Source organism: Trachurus japonicus, chromosome 24, assembly GCF_045865225.1.
Source record: "Trachurus japonicus isolate A0001 chromosome 24, Traja_1.0".
NCBI lineage: Eukaryota > Metazoa > Chordata > Actinopteri > Carangiformes > Carangidae > Trachurus > Trachurus japonicus.
This window is the reverse complement of record NC_140930.1, coordinates 19,913,791-19,927,100: the sequence shown is the minus strand read 5'-3', so window position 1 is coordinate 19,927,100 and position 13,310 is coordinate 19,913,791. Positions and strand designations below refer to the sequence as shown.

At 41.1% G+C, this 13,310-nt stretch overlaps 1 protein-coding gene across 6 annotated transcripts in view; it reads left to right on the top strand.

The window, feature by feature from the left end:
- lrfn2b (leucine rich repeat and fibronectin type III domain containing 2b) overlaps positions 1 to 13,310 on the top strand; it is a 124,614-nt gene that overhangs the window by 63,621 nt on the left and 47,683 nt on the right. For 2 of the 6 annotated variants that reach the window (XM_085770704.1, XM_085770705.1), the window contains exons 3-4: positions 2,383 to 2,459; positions 11,736 to 11,835. The gene's annotated coding sequence lies outside the window, so the exon portion shown is untranslated. Of the gene's footprint in view, positions 1 to 2,382; positions 2,494 to 11,735; positions 11,836 to 13,310 lie in introns of all 6 variants that reach the window. The other 4 variants (XM_085770702.1, XM_085770701.1, XM_085770703.1 and 1 more) reach the window with 3 other exon arrangements.

The following is a 13,310-nucleotide window of genomic DNA, read 5'->3' as shown; positions in this document are numbered from 1 at the left end:
GAAGATGTCACATTGATTAGAAACCCAGTTGTGCAGTGTTTACATAGAACATCTGTGACTGTGACCATTTACCATTGTCTCAATTCTAAAGAGACCTCAACATCCACTTCAGCTGTAGAAGGAGTGTCCTTCATCGTCTGAAATGAAAGCCGATGTCACAGAACTGATTAGCTGTACTGAGTTGGTATGAACCTGTAGCCTGATGCTTTGTCTTTGTTGTCTGGGTATGTCAAAGTAGCATGCCCCCCCAAAAAATGCTGTGTGTGATATACCTTCATAAACACATTTAATCGCTATAGCAGGAAACAGTGTTTGTGGCCTTTACACAATGGAATTCATGTTGGGGTTTTTTGTATCTTTTTTACTGCATTTTCACATGATATTGAATGAAATATTTGTTAGAACTGACAGTACCTCTGTCGTAGGGTAACTGGAGAGAATAAACTCAAGAAAAATACACTCAGCAAAATAAAAGCTACACAGAAGAAATATGCACAAGAAGAATGCATGGTGAGGATGGAAATGACCTTACAGAGCAGTATTTAGACTGAATAATGATATCAAAATCATATAATCCACCCTGAGCAGGGGCTGCAGAGGGCTTCAGACTAGTGGGAGCTCAGCAGCTTGAAGGACCTGTTGTAATGAGTGGTGCTCACTTCACTGTGACTGATGGCTGATGGCTTGAAAGAGGACTTCTGCTGGACTGTGTAATGGCTCTAATCGCATGAAGACCCTTTTTCAACTCTTTGGCAGACTCCAGGTCAGTACCGGCTGGAGAGAGGGGACAGTGTTTGACACTGAGTTTTGGTACAAAAACAAAGGCTGGCCCATCTTATTCAGACTGAATTGGGTGCAAAAAAGTGTAGAGTGCCTCATATATTAAGTTTGTACCTCTGTTCCAACATGAAGAGGATCAAACGAGTTATCAAACCCCCTGCTCATTGGTGACAAACATAATTGATTTGTTGATGTGCTGGTGCAAAGCAGCACTGGTATAAATGCTTTAACCTTTGTCAGTATTGACAGGCTGCACATCATTAGATCATTGGAGACTGTTGTTCTTCTATACTTAATTGATCACAAACACATTTATTTTCAAGATCTTGCTGCAGGGTTTATGTGCTAACCAATGAGCGAGCCAGCTTATGTTTTCCCTCCTTAGAGACAACAAAAAGTGAAACTTCCACCTGTGTTCATTAACCAGGTATGATTCATCCAGATGGACAGAGTGACCTTTTCTGTGGACAAAGCAGCAGAGCAGTCCATTGATGAGCTGGGCCCGTATTTGTCTTAGTTACTCTACATTTAGGTTTGTTGCTGGCATTTCCTCCTTGTAGTGCAGCAGTATAGTGAAGTTCAGTAGTTAAGTGAAGAAACACACTCTCTCTAGAGGAAAAAAACTCCCACACAGAAGGAGATCTGTGGATTTTGTGGACAGCAGAGACAATTATAGCTACCAGTCCTCTTAATACACAAATATGATGTGGGTGTTTTATTAAGGTGGATCGTTCTTCAGCCACACAACGTTTAGAGAACACTTTCCTTCTGGCAGGCTCTCTTTCTTCTTTTCTACATGTACATTTTCCCCATGAATTTAAACTGTTTGCTGTCTAAACATGTTAGCAGAGGCACTGCTGCTTATTTCACAAAACACGGTTTGGCTTTGTGAACATCTCATAAAGTCTTCAAAGGAATTCCTTCAAAGCTGGTAGGCTACAAAGATTGACTGGGATTCAACTTGAATCGCCAAAGGTCAAGGTCACATTGCCATTTAAGGTCACATTGCCCTTTAAAGAGGAGTTATACAAGGTTTTTACTTTTATTGAATTTAAATTATTAATTTATTGCAGCTTCAGAGTAATTGTGATAGTTAAATGACTTATTATGGGGAGAATGGCGGCTCTCTGCCTTTCACCTCGCGTCTCTTGGCTGGGGGATGAGGCAGCTAAGAGCAACTAAACTTGCGTAGTTCCCCTTTAATAAGTATTTTTATGACTGTATAAACAGGGAGCTGAAAACTGTGGAGGGGGAAGACAAGCACATGGAGGTGATCCTGGTTCTCATTGTGATTGAGTGGGGCAAAAATGAGAGGCTAAGTCTATATTGTTTCATGCTGATAAAAGATCGGGCTGAAATAAAATGCTTGATGACACTCAAACTGGAGCCATCTTTCTGAAGTCAGCCATGCTTGTGAAGCACTCTGCTCAAATGTGTTTGTTAGGAGTGAAAGAGTCAATGTTAAAAGCAAGACAAGGTATCGATCTTCAGTCTTTGACTCTGTGCAGGCAGAAGTGATGGGAGCAAAAAACTCCAGTGTAGTTTCCACAGTGTAGTTTGGGCAGTGGTTGATTGCTGACGTGTCCCTGTCTCTGCCCACAGGAGGTGGTGACAGTGCGGCCAGCGCTCTGAGCCCCGAACCCTGCACAGGTGTTAAGATGGAGTCCTGACCTTCGGAGGTTCGTCCACCTCATAATCCTCGTCTTCGTCACTGTGAGTTTTGCATCCTGCCATTGATGTGGGTGAATCTATGTGGAAAAGGCCACTTGAAGTCACTCAGAGCTTAAGATAAAGGCAGAGCTGCTGGGATTTGAAAACAAAGCCTTGGTAGATATGGATTAGGCGTCTGGAAGTAAAAGGTCATGTTATTGAAAAGTTGGATTTTTAGAAGTGTCTTTAAAGAACTCCGAGGTTTGACTGTGACTTTTTGTGTGTGAAAGCGAAGCTGAGTCTAGGGGCTGTTTGCAGGCTGCAGAGTGGTATTGGACAGTTGTTGATGAACGATTTCTCTGTATGTGTGGCAGTTTGCGTTTGTGGCTGATTAAAGAAAGACCCAGTGTCAGTTCTGATTGTGACATTCTCAACAAACTATGTAATGAGTGATAAAATAACTGCTGTGTGATAACATAATTTCTCAGAGTTTTCTAAACCTTGTACAGTGTTTTTGCCATCAATCTTCTAACCTGTTTCATTGACCTGAATCTACCCTCCAACGTAGCACTTGTCTTTTTTTAACTATACTGTAAAATTCAGATTCAAATTTACAGTATTTTACTCTATCATTGTATTTCAGTTGTGTGTCATGTCTTTGTATAAAATCAGTTTATATCAAATATATACAGTATATAGTAGTTGACAATGGCATAAACTGTTTGTTTTGGGGTTTTTTTTACCTCTTCTCATGAAATTATTGTGACAATGTGATTTATTCTTGATAGATAAAGTGTATTCTCAAAACTTTATTGATCAATCTCTTCCAAACATATATCACTGTAAAAAAGGACCCAAATAGGAATAACAAGAGGCATGTGTCTGTAAACAAAATTATTCCAACTTTATGGGCAACAGTGTATAAAAGTAGCATACTTTAATTCTAAAAAAAAATAAAATAAAATAAGAAGAAGAAGAAGAAAAAAATAATTAGCAAGCTGGCCAAACTTCTGCCAATAAATTAATACTGTATAAATCTACAGTGGAAAGTGTTACAGTGCAGACCCCAGTGGACCTATCATCTGAAATGTCATGGACTGACTGACTGACTGACTGACTGACAGAGAGAGGAAGTCATTAATAACAAGACTTCATGCTAACAACTCAGAGTTAGACAGAAAGACCTGCCTTTTCTTTTAAAAGTAAAACTGGACTTTCCATTCATTTAATGCCCACCCAGTTCATCCAGTGAGACTGCTGGAGGTCGAGACTTGACAGAGCAGAAGACAGGTACAAATGACATGTGCCACCAAGGATGTGGATCGCAGCAGTAATGCCAATTTAGCTTCACGTTTTACACTGGCTCTCCAGCAGCAGCATATGTCATGCAGTTGGCGGAGAGAGAGAGCAGATCACCAGGGACTGGTTTTTATCCAGGATGAATATTTCAGCACAGGCAGACTGCAGCCAGCACACTTTGTTCTTTGAAAATTGTCTTTTGAGGCTCTTTTCTCTGGAAATTTGCACAACGGCCCCAAAATGTCGGCTCGGCATTGTCCTCTCAGTCTGACATGTGGAGGACAAGCAGCACAAAACAAAACAGACAAGGTCTCTCACAGTGACAGTGTGGGGAGAGGAAGAGTGGCTGGTGGAAATGTCTTGTCCTGCATTGAGCTCACTGTATGTTATATTGAATGAAAAGCTGTTGTGGTGTCAGTGTGCTCTCTATGAACTGTTTCAATGTTAATGCACCGCTGAGGCAAAGTTCATTTACTGTAGGAAGCCTAATATCATGAATCCCTCTGTGTCCACAATAGAAAGCCATGTTGATTTACTACTACATTGGTGGTAATCAGGCTAACATTGGTAAAGAAGATGAGAGACGGCCTCAGCCTGTCCATCTCAGGAGGCCTGGACACATCAGCGTCCTCTTAGTGTTGGTTAAGTCATAATTTGGCTCATAGATCAGTCTAAGGTTAGTCGGACCATTTCACAGAAATAACACTTATTTATTTTGGAAACAAATAGCCTAAACATCCAACTCAACAGCTTACTTTAGCTAATGACCAGTGTAACCATGGTTACCACAGTTACCCTGCACTGACCAGTAACAGAGTTGCAGTTTCCCCTGACACTGAGGGACAGACAGTTTGTCGACATGTACTGTAACTTGCTGGCAGCTTGCACATGGGTTGCATGTGGTTATAAGCTAGCAGCAGCTCAACTATCAACAAAACAAGTCAACCTTTTTTTTGACTGAAGTGCTATCACCCAGATCTAAATTGATTACCATCGACCTCTGTCTACCCTTCACGAGAGGTTCATTCAATATTCATTTCAATGAGCATGTGGCTAAAGAATCATAATGTTTGACCACAGTCAGACTCAGACCTGCTGCTGGTTTCTTAAAGGAGCGAGGAGGTGGAGAAACAGTGTGCTGTCTCAGCTTTCTCTCATAAAGCTTTTTTAAAGAGCTTTTTGGAAGCAAGGGGACGTCCGAGCCAGGCTACATGAAGACAGGTACAAGCTTGTCTGAAATGAGACATCACTGTTATGCTACAGATGAAGTTTGGTTTTGTCCTGATTACAGCTATAGTTTTTGTTTAGGCTACCTCTGTTTGTCCTGGCCCCAGCTGACCGCCCAACACTGAGCAGTACGTCAAGGCCACTGGCCACTTAACAGGCAACATGTCCTGCTTTAAGAATAATGCTTCTATTAGTTTTCCATTAGCTGGAATATTATGCAGTGGAAATGAGCAGGGAGGTGAGTGTGGAACATGGGTCAAGTGAGGAGAAAAATAAGAGCCTCTTATCTACTGGTGAATTTTTCATTGTTTTGCTGTGTTCAAGGACCAGATGTGGAAAGAGGAAATTAGATTTAAGCAGGGGAGTGTTTCATCTTCTTTTTTTCCATAAAAAGGAGATCAAGATGTTTTATCTTCCTCCTAATGGAGGGATGAGTGTAAAATGAAACAATGATGAAGGTAACTGATGTTGTGCAGCTGAAAAAAAAATGCATAATGTAATGTAATGTGAAGCAACTGAACCTGGTGTTGGTAACCGTCCCACATCCCTGTCAGTTAGCTTTGTGCTAAAAGCAAACATGACTTCATCCAGAAGCAATATCGGCAAAATACACCCATACTGAGTTGTAGCAGTAATCTTAGTCAGACCAGCAGCCTCATTCTTTCATTCTGCAACAGACTGGTAAGTTTTTCCTGTGGCACACAACACAGCTAGTTGCAAAGTCCAGGAGGAAGATGGTTGGTTTGTCCCTGTTCTCCTTATCAGCGAGAAAACACCCTACAAAGTTACCAACTCTTAGAAATTTGAATAATCACTGTTACTACTGTTGTATCCAGGGAGGACGCACCTTGGGAGAGAAGGCAGCTGCCCGAAAAATTCTTTATACTTATATGTAGAGACGATTAAATACCAGTCTAAATCCACAACTCAGTACCACATAGCCTACTTTTTTTAGACATTTTCAGGACTAGTGATAGTTTCTGTGAACAGACCAAATTCGCTTTTTATGGGATTTTTGGAAGTCATTTTTTTCTACTGAAAATTAGGAGAAAAGAGAAAGAGGCAATAATCCCCTCATGCACCTCTATATCCCACTTTGTACTGGGAACTGAGCCTTTTGAAAATATGTTCGCCTATTTAACAAGTCATATAACAGAAAACCTATTTAAGCTTTCCATCACTCTCATTATCTTTCATCTCTTTTAATTGATTTATAAAAAGCCTTTCATCTTGATAACCTAAAGCTAATGAGCTTTGCAGGTGTACCATGGTGTAATCACAAAAAGTAGGTTATTAAACATTTTGATGCAGCAGTGATTTTCTGTCAGGACGGATTAGCTTCTTTTTTCAGGGAGAGGCCTCATCACACAAAGGCCTCCCACAGAGCAGGATGTATTAACGCACACACACATATACATACATATATGCACATTATGCTGCTGCCTGTGTGTGATCACACATTTCCCTGCTGCAGGATATGAAACCCTGTCTCGACACCGTAACTCCACAGTGATTTGTAGGATTAACCGCTCTTTATCTTCTGAAATGGACTCTGAACTTTTAATACCACCAGCGGCAGCGAAACATCAGGGCTGTATGACAATGAAACTGTGTTTACTGTGCCACTGGAAAAAAGAAAAGTCAGAAATATGAATGTATCTTGAGGTACAGGTAGCAAAGTGCTGTAGTCTCTAAGCTCTGAGACGTTTGCTGCCATGTTTCTTTTGAACACTGTTGTAAGTATTAATGTCTTACCAATTTTAGGCTTCCTATAACATTTTTAACTGGTTTTAGTTATTTATATGATATATGTATTGTTACTATTGTATTGGAACTCTTTTACAATAATATTTTAATGGTTTTCTTTTCATTTTACATCAATGTTTTAACATGTTCGTTTTGTTTTTTATGTGAAGCTCTTGTTTTTGTCACGACTTTGTTGTAAAGATTTAAATATGTGCTATATTTCTTGCATGAAAGAAGTTTATTATCGTTATCATTATAGTGTCAAGCGCTACAGGGTCGATCAGCAATCTCAGTGTTTTATAAATGTTTAATCCAGAGACTGTCCACAGACACCTGCATATTTATATAATTATTGATACAATATGTAGATTTATGCTCTGACAACCACCAGCTTTTCTCTTCAGTTGAATTTAAAAAGATGTTGAGTGGAAAGTAGATCTGAAAGAGAAGCTGCAGTAAGTGGCTGAGCTGTTGCAGCCTTTGTATCCACATCGCTTGCTATTTGCTCACATACAGCCCTGTATGTGTGTGTGCTGTGATCTTTAGAGATATTTTATACAAATTTTTATTTTTCAGCGCATGCATTTTGCATTATTGCTGTTTCGTCAGTTGTAGGAAGTTTCAACCCCCTTAAATAACCCTTTGTTTTGCTAATCCAAATGCTGTACTCAGCTCAATGTAATGAGTCGTGACAGGTGAACGGCTGCTTTCAATTAGACGTGTGAGTGTTGAAGTGTTAACTAAGTGTCAGCACTTGTGTGTATCCTTCCTACATGGATCTAAAGTTTGTTGCAGAAGGTATTGACAGAAACCTCCAGGTAACCTCTCAAGCCAGTTTCATAAGCATTCATCAGACTGGTCTGTAGTTGATCCAGTTTTAATGTTCTTCACAGACAAGTTTGATATTTATCAGGCATTACCATTAGACACCTTACCCCCAGGCTAACTCAGGCCTAAGACCAGTGTTACTATGGTAACAATGAATGAAAGCTGAACTGACAAAACACCCAGTAACAAAAGACAGGAAAACATACAGTAGCTCAAAAATTTGTACCTGCTAACATTGTTGTAGAGAGAGTGATGAGTAGGGTTTTTTATAGGGAGAGACTGCAGCCAGTTTTTACCAAATCAATTTCAATCATCAATTTCTTATTGTGTTGTTAAAGCAACACAATGCAAGATTTAGTAGGACTCTGGTTGAGAAGGGCAACTGTCTGCTACCTGTGTTGTAAATAGGACTGTATGCTGTATCCCTGGAGAAGCACTGTTGCTGTTGTCATTGCCTTTGCCTTTGCCTGTGCCGGTGCAGAGGGTTTTGTGTGTCACTGGAGCTCTGGAGGGGAGGCTGGCCGGCCGTGCGGCCCAGCACAGGGAGCTTGTGTGTGTGGGTGAGAGGAGCAGGGAGACTGGAGCATGGTGGCGCTGTGTTCCCACCTGAACAGGAAAGTTACAGAGTGCAGTTGCAGCCGGCGCCATCCTGCTCATGCTGCAGTGGTGTCACGTTTATTAACCATTTCCCTACAACTTAAATGAGTTTAGAAACATACATAGTGTTGCTTTAAACTCTTTGCTCAAATTAAAACATTCAATTGGTGAATTCTTACCAAAGACAAAAACTTTCTGAGGAGAAATCTTAATTTTTACTTCCACAGTCAGATTTAAGATGGACAAGAATTTAAATGTCTGATTAAATCCAAGCCACAGTCAGAAGTCTACTTTAGTGACAACCAGCTAGCAATAGGTTGTCGACCTCACAGTCTACATGGAACAAAATCCTGTCTATACTGGGCAGCTATCCCTAGAGTGTCTTTCTCTCAGTGGACCCAGCTGTACTTTCCACTATAACTACACAGTCCCCCATACCTCCTGACATCCCAGTGAGGAGATGGAACTGGCCCCTAAGCTCCAGCAAATGGAAATTCACTTTCTCACTCAGCTCCACACAAATACGCCTCCTTCAACCACCATGTCATGTTATTCTAGAGACTGCCTCTCTGTGGTTGTCTTTAACTGTCCACTGGGGCTGAGTTTGTGAATGAGTTTGACACACAGCTGTCTTACGTTTGGGAAGATGGCTACCCGCAATAGTGGATTTTTAAAAGCCAGTATAATAACTATAGTATGGAGCTGTGTGGGGAACTGGCGTAATAAGATGATGTAACTGTAAACCTAACCTGTGCGACCAGTGGAGGGTGAGCATCCATCAGCCACTGTCAAAGCCGACACTTCTACCTGCTACTCATTCTCTGAGGTCAACGATGCCACAGTCTCTCTGCTCTACACCGACCTCATGTCTGGATGCTCGGTGTCCAAAACTGTCTGTGCCTGCGTCTGAACATGCTGCTCTAAGTTGCCTCACCCCCGGCTCAGTGGCGCCGTGTGAAAGCTGTAAACTGATCTCGGCTGCTGAGATTAAACAGCACAAGTCCAGCGACCCTGCTGATCTCAAGTCACTTTTATCTTCCTTCTCTTCCAGCATCAGAGCTGGTAAAGCAGCTTTTTACAACGATAAGATCAGCAGGATCACACTCGCAGAAATTATTTTTCCACCTTCAAAACCATCCTCAACCACTCTCACTGGACACAGACTTGCAGCGGCTATCTTTGCCGGCCTCTCTCTTCACTGAAAAGGTGGTGGCCATCAGCAGCCAAATCTCTGAACCACTTAGACACAACCAGTCTCCCCCAGTTAGGGGCACGTCACTCTCCATGCTCAGCCCTCTCACCGAGGACGTGACCTTCTCTGTCTCCCCCAGGCAACGGCCCATCACTTCCTTAACTCACCCCTCTCACTGACAGTGAGGTATACAAACTCCTGACTTGTAGCTGACCTACATATATGCTGGAACCCATACCTACCAATCGCCTCCAAGCCATGTCTCCCACCATCACTCACACGCATGCTTCACTGGTTTTGATAACAATTCAGACTGTGCTCAAACAGAAAGTTTTCACTCAATCCTTCTCAAGCTCTGAACTATTGGACAATCGCAGTGCTTCTTTATTAATAGCCATTAAAAAGACATCACATTTTTAAGTCATGTCTCATGTCTTCCTGTCATGGAGTGACCTTCATTATTATCTCTGTCTGGACCTATCAGCAGCCTGAAACACCACATCTATCTGCACTCTCTGGTGTGAGCTCTGTGCTCTGCTCTGGGCCTAATTATTCACTCAACAGCTTCTTGTGCCAATGCTATGCTGATGACACTCGGGTATAGGTGTCATTTCCATTAGATGACCCACCAATCAACAATAAGGATCAGTCAGTCCCTTCATCATGATATGAACTTGTACAACGTGTACTTTATCATATTTTACAGATTTAGTCATTGGTGCTTACTTAAAGGTCTCTTAATGAACTAGAGCTTGTTGTTGTACCTCATTTGTAACTCCTCACTTGGATAAAAGCATCTGTCCAGTCAGTTAATATAAATTAAAAATAGCACACAGTGAGAAATTGGATCCCTGTCCAATCATTCTGTCATCTGTCATTTATAGTGACAGATGAATGAGTGCACTGACTCATACATCCAACCATCTCAAAGACCATCAGCTCATATTGTAACAGTGCTCAAAGTGCAAGCAATGAAACTATGAAGCTACGGCCTCTCTATGGAACACTTAACCATGCTGTGATTTTATGATATTAATATTTTGTCATGTGTAATGATGCTAATTAAATAGCAGTAAAATACAGTTTTAAAATAGAAGCTACTCTTGTTGAACTAAAATGACAGATTTTCAGAAATAATCTGAAAAGTAAATTTAATTGGTTACTTTCACTCCTGGGCATTGTCATGATGAAACAATAAAGTCTCTTCTTTAAAATAGTGCACCACTGTCAAAAACAGGCCTAATTAAAGTCGTTATGTAGTGGTTATTAGCGAAATAGCCTGTCAGTGAGTATCTGTATTTACATTACTGTAGCTTCATTCAGCTGCTTCAGTTTGTGGTTGTTGCTTCTCTATTCAAGTATTCAAAGTTCTTGTGTGGGATAATAAATTTTGATCTTTCTATTTTGGAACTGACAGAAACTAATAGAATACATAGAATAAAGAAGGGAGTGATCATTCAGTTGTTACAAGTTGAATGAAAATGCGGATGCAGGTGTCATGAGATTGTTGTCTGACTAGTCGACTAGATGCATCCTACTTACATTCTGTAAATGATGTGGGATCAGGCAGCCTGTCAGTGCATCTCATTGGGAAATTCTCCCAGATCCCATCTACAGATATTGTCAGGCCTGCATGTGCTCCTGCTCTGTTGCTCCCTGTGTGAATTCAACAAAGCCAAACCACCTAAATACACTGCTCTCTTTCATTTCTTTGGCAGGAGACAGTGCTGCTAGAGGAAAAACAATGAGTTGCAAAGCCCATCCAAGGGCATCCATTGGTCAAATTCACATTCTGTAAGATCAGCGGGGTTGAGTTGCTGGTAACACAACAGACAAACACAACATCACAAATAACAACAATAAGTAAAGACCGCAGCCCTTCTGGTGGAACGGGAGCTAATTATATCATTGTAACCCATCCTGAACAGGAACATTCACTAAAATGTAAAATGTGTAAATTAGTTGTAAATGTCGGCGCAGCAAGAACCAAAGGTCATTACTATTCATCTCCGTCCCAGTAGAGCGACCACGGAGACTAGTTACAGTGGCACCGGTTCTACAGGAGTTCATCTCAGGAGGGTTTTCCAACACTGGAGCTGGCTGTTAAGCTATTAATCATAGCTAGACAGCAGGCTGCTGTATTTTAGCTGAACATCCAATTCCACTTTAAATTTAGTGCGTGAGCAGTGAAGACTTTTCTGTTTATGTCTGTCTTTGCACATAGACATGTACATGATTCATGAATGTGAAATGAAATGAATGCAGTAAACCATGTAGAAACACCAGTATTGTTCTTTAAGTATGTGTGTTTCTGCAGGCTGCTTGTTAGAGTCCGAACGCCTGCCTCTGTGACTTTTGTTTTTGTGTGACGGAGCGTGTCTCAGCTGAAGGTGTGCTGTCATCCTATGTCCTCCAGGTCGTCTGTTCCTGTCGGTGTAGGAGTGAGAGACGTGGAGGCTGTGATTAGCGAGCCGAGCCCATGAGTGAACCTATGGCAGAGAGACAGCACAGTGCAGGTAAGAACTGCCAGAGACACAGAGGGACAATCTGTGCCTAACCGAAATACAACAAAACAGAACACATTCGACAAGGATGTACCTGGGGAGGGAGCCTTCTGTCACAGAAGGAAGCACACTGACAATCTGAGGCCTGCCTAGCAGCTTGTAGCAACCCTCAGCAATATCAGACTGCTAGACAGCACAAATGATACTGATACCTAGGTTATTTGCAGATTTTCAAAAAATTTGATTTTACACTCTGCACGCATTTAGATTTAACATTTAGATTAAAGCAGAAGTAAGTGATCCGGTCGTTTTGGCTAATGCTGCGTTCCAGGCAGGCTTTTGAAACCGTAAATTACAGCTTCAAGTCACAACTTACGACTTTGTAGCGTTCCAGGCAACCCACTCGTGTTTTTCCGACCTGTTTTACCGGTGAAAGTCACTATAACGGCCACTCGTAACTTCCGACCGGTGAACTCGTACCAGATCGAACTGGTACGACTTCATAGGTCGGAAAAACACGAGTTACGAGTTGCCTTGAACGCACCATAACCCTCTATGGTACGGCGTTGCCATATGGCAACAAACCCATTTTAAGCCTTCTACACACAGACAATACATCCCCAGTTATGTTGCAATGCATTAAAAGAGAGGTGGGGTTCTAAGTAAACCAATAGCAGTGTTTAAATATATTACATGACCCACTGGAGGCCATTTTGAAGCCCTTTTCTGCAGACGTCTTCACAGGGAGGAGCCTCGCCATTTGACCCCTCAAAAATGATCTAAAAAAGTGTTTTAATGACATTTTTCAACTGGGAAAAAAATATATACTCAATAGTAGATTAGTTAAGTTCATTATTCTGTAGTTTATTGCACTGTACTTGATCATTAAATATTAGAAAATTGTTAAAATGTGTATGTTGCCATATGGCAACACCGTACCATTATGAATTGCTAGCCTGGCATGTTGATAACATTTTGTATTTAGTTATAGGCCTAAATTCTTCAAAATAATATTGTAAACTTTATGGACTCAGGCTCCACAACCATGTAGAATCATTTAGTTATTTTTTCAGGTCCATCAATTTGACAGATACACATTTGACTGTTGTAGTAAAGTTAACAGCAATTGCATTCAGTGTTGAAGAATATGAGCAGCTGGCAACATAGCAAGGAGGACAGAGTGAAAGATGAAGACAGTGAGAATGATGAAGGCTATGAGCCAGAGAATGAGGACAGTGGAGACAGCGAGGGCAGTGGAGACAATGAGGACAGTGGAGATGGTGAGGACAGCGAGGATAGTGAGGGTAAAGTGCAGTGAAAAATGTCTTTTTAAATGGTTTTTACTTTCAAATGAGATGCATTCTTAACTGTTCAGGCTATTGGGGATTGTTGAGACTATAACATGAGTTTTAAAATAAATGTTATTACTATTTTAGACAAAACTATTATTTTCATTACTTTCCACTATCGTACGGTGTTGCCGTATG